The following is an 11565-nucleotide window of genomic DNA, read 5'->3' on the forward strand; positions in this document are numbered from 1 at the left end:
TGACTTCCTAAGCATTGCTGGAAAAATGCCAAAATGATTGTCTGAGTTGGGGTTTGTTCTAAGTGGTTTCTTGTGCTGAGAATGGTGTGGCTCTGTGGGGTCCCCGCCTGCGGGACTCAGTCTTGCCCACGTGTGAGCAGCTTTCAGAAAGGGCTGGTGGGGATGGGGTCAGCTTAGCTTTGCAGCTTCTTCCCTCTGCACCCCTCACTCGCCCTCTCTCCCCGTCTCTGATGCCCATGTCTTTGGTGTTGGAGTCAGACAGTCCTGGACCCAGCCACTCAGCGGAGTGACCACAGGTGAGTCACCCTGCATCTCTGAACCTGTTTCCTCAGCTGTGGGATGCGGCACCGTGTCCACAGGGCTGTTGTCCACACATGAGATGATGCACGTAAAGTACAGAGCAGAGTACTTGCTATCATTGGTGCTGAGCAGTCATTCTGCATCTGGGGTTTGATCTCCATCACTGAGTCCCTCTGCCTGGGCCTGACCTGTAGACTCACAACCCCGTGAGCAAACTGTGATTGAGTTTGGCTCTCGTGAACCAGTTCCTCTGGGCCTGAGGTTCCACAACCCTGTCACCCAGACTTCTATGCCTTGACCTCTATTTCCTCAAGCCCTGTCCCTTTTTCAACTTCCTTACCAGAAGTGGCACTCCTCTTTCTGACCAGCGGCAATCTCCCCAGGCTCCAAACCTTCACAGCCCCGTCACACCTTTGTTACCCAGTTCCTTCCTCTCTTTACATTGGATCTCCTGACGCAAGCTCCCCTCCATACACGCGTTATGACCTGGTGAAGCCCTCTATTCGGTACCATGCTCCTCATGTACTTTGCCCACTTGTCATGTGGCTGCACACTGCAAAGTGTCTCCTACACATGTGCTTTGCTGTGTTAAGAAAGCGATCTGGGCTTCCCTGGTGGCGCAGTGGTTGAGAGTCCGCCTGCCAATGCAGGGAACACGGGTTCGAGCCCTGGTCCGGGAAGATCCCACAGGCTACGGAGCAACTAACCTGTGCACCACAACTACTGAAGCCTGCACGCCTAGAGCCCGTGCTCCGCAACAGGAGAAGCCACCGCAACGAGAAGTCCGCGCACCGCAATGAAGAGTAGCCCCCGCTCGCCGCACCTAGAGAAAGCCCGCGCATAGCAACGAAGACTCAACGCAGCCAAAAATAAAAATAAATAAAATAATTTAAAAAAAAAAAGAAAAAGAAAGCAATCTGATGAAATGAGGTACTAAGATAAATAAAATAAAAATAAAACCTTGCATGTGTATGGCAATTAACACTACATACAAGGTACTTGCTGGCAAGTTATCACCTTTGATTATCCCAACAGACCTATGAGCTAATAAGTAAGAATGGTTTAGTTAGCTTCTTTTGAAGATGGAAAATTAAGGCACAGAGAAGTGAATTGCTCAAGTTTGTTGATATCATGGTGGTGCTAAAATGAGTATCCTATGACTTCTCATCTAGTACTTTCCCCACTATCCTACTTGAATTACTAATAGCCCCTTCACTTTCCCTGTGGTATATGCTATTTAGAAGACATTTATTAACGAATCCAAATGAGTTTGTCTTTTCTGGCCAGCCATGGGAAAAGAGAAAGAACTTGAAACAAAGTCATGCAGTATGGAAGATGCATTCCGATGGCCATGTTGAAGGCGGCAGAAGCTAGCAGCCTTGACTGCTTCAATTTAAAAAGGAGGAGGAGGAGAGAGGAGAGTGACTCTGAGGGTAGCAAGGAGGGACATAGGGAAGGAGAAAGAATTTTTGTTCTGTGGCTAGAAGAAAACCTCCCAAATCTGCAATCTTCCTGTTATTTTTTTTTTAAATAAGTTTATTTATTTATTTATTTATTTTTGGCTGTGTTGGGTCTTCATTGCTGCACATGGACTTTCTCTAGTTGCGGTGAGCGGGGGCTACTCTTTGTTTCGGTGCACAGGCTTCTCATTGTGGCGGCTTCTCTTGTTGCGGAGCACAGGCTCTAGGCGCACAGGCTTCAGTAGTTGTGGCTTGCGGGCTCTAGAGCGCAGGCTAAGTAGTTGTGGCGCACGGGCTTAGTTGCTCCGCGGCATGTGGAATCTTCCCGGAACAGGACTCAAACCTGTGTCCCCGCATTGGCAGGCAGATTCTTAACCGCTGTGCCACCAGGGAAGTCCAACAATGTGATTTTTAATGGCTGCATAGAATGTCTTTTTATGAATTATTACTCCTCTATAGCTGGCTATTTAGCTTGTTTATACTTTTTTGCTACTGTAAAGTAACACTATGATGAACATCCTTTTCACATACATCTTTGTACACATCTCTGATAAATTCCTAGAAATGCAACTGTTGGATTAAAAGATATGCACATTTAAGGTTTTTGATGCATATTGATAAACTCCTCCAGAAGGACTATACAACAACAGCGTATGAAAATGCCAACACTAAATCACATAGGGTCTCCCTGAAGAAATCTGTCCATTATATTCTGAGAGTCTTGTTAAAAATGCAGATCCTGAGCCTGTACACAGATCAGGAGTGAAGACAGCAGTTCTCCATTTCCAGCTCCCTGGGGGGCGCTGCCACTGCTGATCTGCTGCCATGCTTCGAACTGTAAGGATTTTGAGGACTTCCAAATCACACAAGAAGGTTAAATGAAAACTGGTCTCTTAATACTAGCAGATTCCAATCAACAGGCACTTGAATGGCTTATCCAGCTGAATAGAAGACAGGTAAGGCCCCAAGGAGACTATCGCCAGGTGAAGATGGTGGAGAAATCCTGGATCCATTCGTGCTTTTGATGTAATTTACCTTCTAACATTCCTTCTTTCTTGCATCTGACTCCACTTTGGTCCTAACCTCTACCCCTAGGCCAGTTCCCTGGTTTTGAAACACAAGCTCCAGTGAACACAAAATTGTGTCTTCCTTACAATGGTCGCAATGAGTCGCAATGGTCCTGACCTCATTCCTGTCCCAGCCCTTGGCCCAGCTCAGCGCCCTCACAGTGGGTGTCCTCTGAGCATCTATCCTGGACCTGCCCTAAGTCCTTACCTGCATCAGCAACGCCTGTAGGTTCTCTCCCCTGGCCCAACCTCCAGCTTTTCCAAACTCAGTGACAGTCAGAAGGAAAATGAGAGGGAAACGTATTCCTATGAGAAAAGCAATTCCAGCAAAGATATTTACAGCCTGAAGCCTCTCAGAGATTCCTCTATATGTGTTCCATGACTCCTTCCAGACTAAGGGTCTGGGGGTGAATGCCCACTGGGAGAGTCTTCCATGCAGAACACTTTGGGGCCATTTGATCCTCAGTCCCCCCAGCAGTTCACTCCTTGGTGAATTCAGAGAGGGCCTGTAGCATGAAGGTGGGCACCCCTAGGGCACCGCAGCACAGATGACCCCTTTGTGACAAAGCTGACACCATTTTTGACATTGCCAATCACCCTCTGGGTCCCGCCAATGGCAGGAATGACACCCAGCATAATTCCAAGGACAATCCTATTCCAATGATGTTCCAAGGACATCCTGAGGACAGTGGTTCAAGGGACCAGTGTTCTCTCTTTTTTTTTTTTTTAATTTTTATTTATTTATTTATTTATTTATTTATGGCTGTGTTGGGTCTTCGTTTCTGTGCGAGGGCTTTCTCTAGTTGCGGCAAGCGGGGGCCACTCTTCATCGCGGTGCGCGGGCCTCTCACTGTCGCGGCCTCTCTTGTTGCGGAGCACAGGCTCCAGACGCGTAGGCTCAGCAATTGTGGCTCACGGGCCTAGTCGCTCCGCGGCATGTGGGATCTTCCCAGACCAGGGCTCGAACCCGTGTCCCCTGCATTGGCAGGCAGATTCTCAACCACTGCGCCACCAAGGAAGCCCCAGTGCTCTCTCTTAACCCTGGAAACCTCTGAGATGTGGCTATCTCGTATTTTACTTCTAACCCGCCCACTGTCCACATTGGGGGAGGGAGCCTGTTTTCAAGATGAAGGATTCTTCTCAAACCAAGTCCCTTCCAAATATTGGCACTAGGGGTATCCATCAGTCTGCCTAATGTGGCCCTGCCCCCATGCAACTTCCTTTGCCCTGATTCTGACACCCTCTACTTGTCCCAACTCTTTCATGGAGCTCCCTGGCCATCTCACCTTCCCAGGAGCCAACAGGTAGCCCTCCGCAGTGCAGGGTGAGGTGAGATGTGCTCTCCCATCACTGAAGTAGGAATGGGGCCTGCATCTTCCCACAGAACTGTGAAGACGAAGACAAGCTGATAGTCCTATACTATCAACACTCTATTTCAGGTGCTCTTGTGGGCTAATCTCTAGTCTGTAAGCTTTGTGGCAGCCAGAAGCCATGTTTATTTAATTCAATCGTTGTATCCCCAACACCCAGAATTATGCCTAGTACAAGTAGGCACTCACTTAATATGTGCTAAAGGAGAAATAGCCTGGGATCAAAACCACTTGTTTGAAACACTGGCTGTAAAACAGTCTAAACCCCTAACACCTACTCACATTCAGATGCCAGCCAGCAATCACACAGAACCTATAGCGCCCCAGGCGCTTATTCACTGCAGAGAGCATCAAAGCAACCTGCAGGGCAAATCTTGTTATCCCATTTCCAGATGTGGAAACTGAGTCTGAGAGTTTAAGTGACTTGCCTCAAGTTCCATAACGACTAAGAATTGGGGTTTGCAAAGAAGGGCTAAGGCATCCCATAATACCTTTCTGTTAACACATGCTGCCCTGGAAGACAACTTGGTCCAGTTCCTACAGATACATCCTTTTTTTCCCCCCTTGCAATGAGAACTCTTAGGATTTGCTCTCTTAACAGCTTTCATAGATAACACACAGCAGTGTTCATTATGTTAATCATGGTGTACATTACAGACATAGTACTTATTTATCTTATAACAGGAAGTTTGTACCTTCTGACCACCTTCATCTAACACCTCCCCACCCCCAGCCCCTGCCAGCCTCTGGTAACCACAAATCTGATCTCTTTTTCTGTTTGTTTTTGAAGTATAATTGGCCTACAACACTATGTTAGTTCCTTGTGCACAACATAGCGATTCAATGTTTCTACACATTACAAAACAATCATCGCCCTACAGATACATTGTTTTACCAGTGGTTTACTCCATTCTCTCAGTCCCGTCTCACCAGGTGGGCCCCATGGAGGCAGCCAGGCCCAGTGCACCCCTGGAGTTGGGTTAGTTACCCTGCACAGGTCACTCAACTCATCCTGTTTGCTTCTTTGTTTTTAGTGTCCACATTCCTCAAAGGGTTATGGTGAATATAAAGGGGAGTGGGGGGGGGGGAAAGATTAAATTAAAGCACTATAGTGAAGTTTTATATACGCATAAAAATTAGAAATACAGGTGTGATTCATTAACTTAAAAATACAAAATAAATAGCTCTCAAGACTTGACCTCTAATCAGGATTTCACTAGGTCCCAACCTCTCTGCTGTGGGCAGGACCAATTGGCCATTTCAACACATTTTTTACAAACAGACTAGAATAAGCCAGAAAAACCCTATCTTTAGAAAGTATTTTGTATTGATTGAATGTGTGTGTATATTTAATTTCTTCTTTAAATCATTATGGGAAATTAATTTCAACTGTAGAGAGACTAGTATAACGAATTCCCACGAACCCATCTGTAGCTTCAGGAACCCATCTGTAGCTTCAACAATCATCAAACTCATGGCCAAGTATGTTTCATCCAACCCCCCCACTTTCCCCTCTCCCATATTATTTTGAGACAAATACTAGAAATCATACAATTTCTTACATAAATATTTTAGTATATATAGCTCTAAAAGACAGGAACTTCCCTTCTGAAAACATAAAGCACCTAAAACAAAATCAAGAATAAGTCCTTTTATCATCAAGTATCTCTAATCAGAGACCAACCTTCTCTTTATGTCATACATTGTCTAGGTTTGTTTGTTTAAATTGACATATCTTTTATGTCTCTAAGTTTATAGGTTACACTTCCCCCTCTCTATTACACCCTTGCAATGTATTTTGTAGTGAAAGCCTAAATTATATTTTAAAATTCTAAATTAAAATTATCTTGAGATCATATGTTGGTCTTAAAGCAAAACAGTATCAATTTGGAGGGGGCAATCATCCATACTTTCCACCCACTTTTGTAGTTAAACACTGATTTGTTTACAAGGGAATAATCAGTAAGAAGATAGCACTACATTGTAATATTAAGGTGCACAGAAGTACCTCTTTAAAACACTTTTTAAATTTTATAAACCAGTTTTTAAGCAATCAAAACGCTACAGAATTACTCCCTTCATTGGAGATTTCTAAAGGGAAAAATAAAATTGCTGAGCTCAGGCTTCCCTCGTGGCACAGTGGTTAAGAATCCGCCTGCCAATGCAGGAGACACGGGTTCGAGCCCTGGTCTGGGAAGATCCCACATGCCGTGGAGCAACTAGGCCCGTGAGCCACAATTACTGAGCCTGCGCATCTGGAGCCTGTGCTCCGCAACAAGAGAGGCCGCCATAGTGAGAGGCCCGCGCACCGCGATGAAGAGTGGCCCCCACTTGCCGCAACTGGAGAAAGCCCTCGCACAGAAACGAAGACCCAACACAGCCAGAAATATAAAAATAAAAAAAAATTAAAAAAAAATTTAAATCTTAAAAAAAAAAAAAAAAAAAAAGAATCGCCTGCCAGTTCAGGGGATATGGATTCGAGCCCTGGTCCGGGAAGATCCCACATGCCGTGGAGCAACTAAGCCCGTGCGCCACAACTACTGAGCCTGCTCTCTAGAGCCCGCGAGCAACAACTACTGAGCCCACGGGCCACAACTACTGAAGCCCGCATGCCTAGAGCCTGTGCAGCACAAGAGAAGCCACCGCAGTGAGAAGCCTGTGCACCGCAACGAAGAGGAGCCCCCACTCGCCGCAACTAGAGAAAGCCCGCGCGCAGCAACGAAGACCCAATGCAGCCAAAAATAAATTAAAAAAAAAAAAAATTGCTGAGCTCATTTTATGTGAAACAACAGGGTATATGGTTACTGCAAAGGGCAACACCCAGGGCACAGGGCGGAGAGTGTTCTGCACGGATAAGAGCATGAAAGTACATAAAGATTAGCTGTTCTTTATTAAGGGGCTCAAGGCTTCGAGAAACATGAAAGTTTAAAGATACCTGGTTGCCATGGCTGCACAAAGTAGAGAACAGAGACAACCTCATTCACCTACAATGTGAAGGAGGGTTTGAAGGACTACTTTTATCTCCAGAATTGCTTTAATTTTCCATTATCCATTGTGGGGATGGGGTGAGCAGAGCTTCTGCCCCCAAACAGCCTTGGCTAAAGTGTTGTGGTCCCAGAGGATAGGCCTGAGGTGGGTGGGGGTGGAGGGGAGAGGCCCTTCTTTCCTTCTCTCTTCTCTGGGCCCTTTCACCCCCTGCCCTCTGAGTCTTGCTAATATACACTCTGCCCCGAGAGAGTGTGGTTCTGGGAGAAGAGCCAAGTGGCTGGGTGGCTGGTCAGAGGTGACTGGGTGTGGACTCTGGTCTGGACGATACCAGGGGTGCCTGGCCCTGGGAATGGGGCCAGGCTGAATTAGTCTTCTGGCTATTGCGGGTCTCAGTATACGTTCCTTTCTCCTGTCCAAGCTGGAAATTCCATTGCACTGAGCATCTGTGTGTGTGAGCACGTGTGTGGTATGAAGAGCACATAAGGAGAGGCTGGAAGGACCCACGTTTGTGGCTTTCTCGGCCCTGGGATCCCAGCGCTCAGCTCCAGTGGCCAGGTCTCTGGCCTTTCAGGAAACCTGGATGTAGAGCAGACAGAAGGGGACCTCAGCCCCCTCCAGGCCACCTTGGAAGGGCAGTGTCAACCTGACATTAAATGGGGAAAAATCATAATAATAGCAAACCTGATTAAAGGCTTATGACCATAGCCAGGCATTTTCTATGCATTAATTATTTCATTTAATTTGCACTGCAATCCCCCAGGTAGACAGTAAGATTGGAGCAAAGCAAGGAAAGGGAGCATAGTAAGGCTGAGTAACTCGCTCAAAGTTAAACAGAGTGTGAAGACATTTGGCTCTAGTGCTTCAGCTAAGCCGTGACTCTAGGCCAAGTCATTTGGTCTCTCGAGCCTTAGTTTCCTCATCTGCAAAGTGGAAATAATGGGAATACCCACCTGAAGAAGTTAATTAAAAGAAAAAATGAGCTAGTGCATGGAAGGTCATAGGATGAACTAAAGCACAATCCAAAAATAAGGTAAGAAGGTTAGAAAGCTGCTTGCTCAGCGCAGACCCAATTGCTTTCCTGGTAACAGGGCACAATTTTCTTTGGTGAGATTCTTCTAGTCAATAAACTAGGTTATCTCATTGTAAGAATATCTGGTCTCTTTTCATAGCATTCAGTAAAGCTCATGTCATCTTGACTGAGAGGAAAAAAAATGAAGCCTGTAAACACTTGTATTTTTCTTGAATTAGCATTTGTGCTAAAAGAGGGCTCGCTGCTGAAGAAGTTGTGCATTCCTCAGAGGCAGGCCAAGTTTTACATTCTGTCACCAGCAGCTTTTAGCCAAGTCCTGAGCACCAATTAGTCTCCTGAGAAACACCTGCTTGACATACAAACACTTTCTCCAATTCCTGCCCATAAGACCTCATGTAGGTAGTATGTGTGTTTTTTCCCTATTACAAAGTTCAAAGAAAGGGTCCTGTATTCTTAACATTCGAAGCTTCATTCATTCATTTACTCCACACTCAAAAAATAGTTTTTTTTTCATTCATTCTGTAAATTTCTAGACTGCAGTAACCAGGCGCTGTCTAGATTCTGGAAATACAGGACAGACTTGGTCCTGCCCTCATGAACTCATGTAGTTTAACGGGGGGCAACAGAAAACCCAAGCAAACAAGTAGGTAACGTGATGAGTGCAAGGAAGGAAGCAAAGAGCTGATGCAGAGGTAGAAAGGGCAGGAGAGGCTTCTCAAAGGTAGAGACCCAAAGGCTAAGAAGGAGCCTGCCCTGTGGTGGGGCTGGAGACAGAACAGCAGGTGGGGGGCCAGCATGAACAGAGGGCTGGAGGCAGGCGGGGCAGGGCTGCTCAGAGCAGGCCTGCGGGCCAGGCTCACAGTGTAAGGAATGGGCCAGGAGCCACCGTGCTGGGCTTTGCGGATTATGGTAAGGAGTCCAAGTTTAAAGGCTGCAATGAGAAGCCACTGGAGCTTTTTTTTAAAAAAAAAACTGGGTAACATTCACATAACATAGAATTCACCGTTGTAATGTGAATTCCTATTCCTCCCTCCACCCACCCACCCGCAGCCTCTGGCTGCCACTAATCTGCTTTCTGTCTCCATGGATTTGACTATTCTGGACATTTCATATAAATGGAATCATACATTAAATAACCTTTTGTGACTGGCTTCTTTCACTTAGCATAACGTTTTCCAGGTTCATCCACAGTGTAGCATTTATCAGTACATCAGTAAAAGCTTTTTAAAGGGCGGTGTGCAGCAATCTGACTTACGTTTTGGGATCACTTTCACTGCCCTGGAGAGAATGGATAGGAGAAAAGGCAGAGGGCAAGTGAGCAGATGAGTCAGGGGCTGCTGCAGTGGGGAGGGTGAGAGATGACGGAGATGCGGAAAGACGGCTGCAGTGGACATGGAGGCAGGGCGCGCTGACATATTTTATAGGGAAGGTTGAGGGCACTTGCTGATGGATGGGAAGTGTGGTTCCAAGTCCCCAGGAAGTCCAGGCAGGAGGAAACAGATGTGGGGGGAAATGAAGAGTTCCATTTTGGCTATGTTAAACTTGAGATATCTAATCTGAGATGTTAATTAGGCGATGGAAATGCGAATCTGGGAATTAGTGGGAAAGTCAGAGCTGGAGGTAATAATTTGAGGGTCGTCAGCCAGAAGACTGAGGTTAAATCCAAGGGAATATGTGTTAAATTATGTGCATTATAACAGAGTGATCTCCGCCCCCAAGGGTGACCAAGAATAAGAGGTCTGTAAATCTAATACTTCTCAGCTCCTAGCTAAAAGTGGAATATTCTGCATTTGAATTAGTGCTCAGCATTTACAAAGACAGAAGCTGGCGTCCTCTGGTCTGTATTCAGAGTCACCAGCCTCACTGAGCGGACCTGTTTGCATTTCTATCACCACTGCACTCAGTCAGCACCAACAACTGGTAACTCCCCTTAAGGATGTTAAGTGAATGGATGCTTGCCTTTCAATGAGAACCCCAACCAAGTGTGATCAGGGTCTTAGCTCAGGTTAAAAATGAATGCTTTGAGCACTGAGGTCACTTAAATTGAAGAAATCAAACTTATTCTTAACCTTCTCTGGACAACCTGTACTCCTAGGTGGGTGATTCTCCCAACTGCTAACAAAAACTCTGGGAGAAGTCCTGGAACCAAACCAAGTACTGGGGCACTTTTGCTCAAATAGCAGTGACTGGGCCCCATCCCCACCTTTGGGTGGTCGGCGGTGGGGAGGGATGGAAGACGTACACTTCCAACAATTGTCCTTCCTTTGTTGCCCACACCTGTTTATTTTCATGACTGTAAAACACAGATGCCCTTTGACTGTTGGCACAGGTTTGAGGTGAACTGAGAAAAATTAGGACAACATAAGAGTACTTCTTATAAGTTAATTAGTAGAAAAACTTGGCAACCTTATGTCAGACCCCAAAATCTTTTGGACATTTTACTGATTCATGAAGCCCAAAGCTTGGGAAGCACTGCTGTAGATTTCTTGGATAGAACTCCAGAAGCACTGCTGCTTGGTGACACTCACGTGGCATGCAAAGGGGAACTTGTATTGCTAGTTGCTTTTGCTTTGAGGTGTCCTCTGCCAGATAGTAAGCACATAAAAGGCAGAAATTTTTCTCCCACTTTTTGTATTCCCCTTAGCAGATGCTCTATAAATATTTATGGAGACAATAAAAGCAACACCTCTCCCCACTTTTCTGACTAAAAAAACCCCCCCAAAACAAAAAACCTTCTGCTTTTTATGTTTAATAATTCCCTAAAAGAGTCTTAACGAGTTGCGGGTTTGCAATACAGCCCATTTGCTGATGACGCCTGTGGGGAAAGGAGATGGGCTGAGCATCTCCTTTGGATGGAAGTTCGCTTTCCCACTGGCAGGGGGGTCAAGTGAGGAATCTCCTCTCTTGGGTGAAGTTCCTTGTCTTTTCCCCCCTGACTTTATGCTTGTGTCTAACCAATGCCTTGATTCCTTACTTAGCTTCTGGTTTGTGGGAACTTTTCTTTCATCATGTAGTTATTTCCCACTCAAGCTGTCTTCTCCAATCACTCAGTAATTATTTAATGAACATGTCCTCTGTGTCATCTTCCTATTCATCTGCTAACAGCTCCTAACACAGGTTGATCCCTTGCCTCTTCCTGAACATAATCCAATTTGCCCTGGCACGGGGTGGGGGGGGGTGGGGGGCTCAGCAAGAAAGGCCTAAGCCCTTTAACCAAACACCTAAGGTCCTAATTGATGTTTCCCTCAGGGTCTCAGTATATTTGCACAAAACTTAAAATATTAATATTTATTTTTTAAAAGATCTAAAAGTTCCCCGTGGCCTTCTCTGTCATACTACATAAAGGAAAA

Source organism: Balaenoptera acutorostrata, chromosome 20 (assembly GCF_949987535.1).
Source record: "Balaenoptera acutorostrata chromosome 20, mBalAcu1.1, whole genome shotgun sequence".
Taxonomy (NCBI): Eukaryota; Metazoa; Chordata; class Mammalia; order Artiodactyla; family Balaenopteridae; genus Balaenoptera; species Balaenoptera acutorostrata.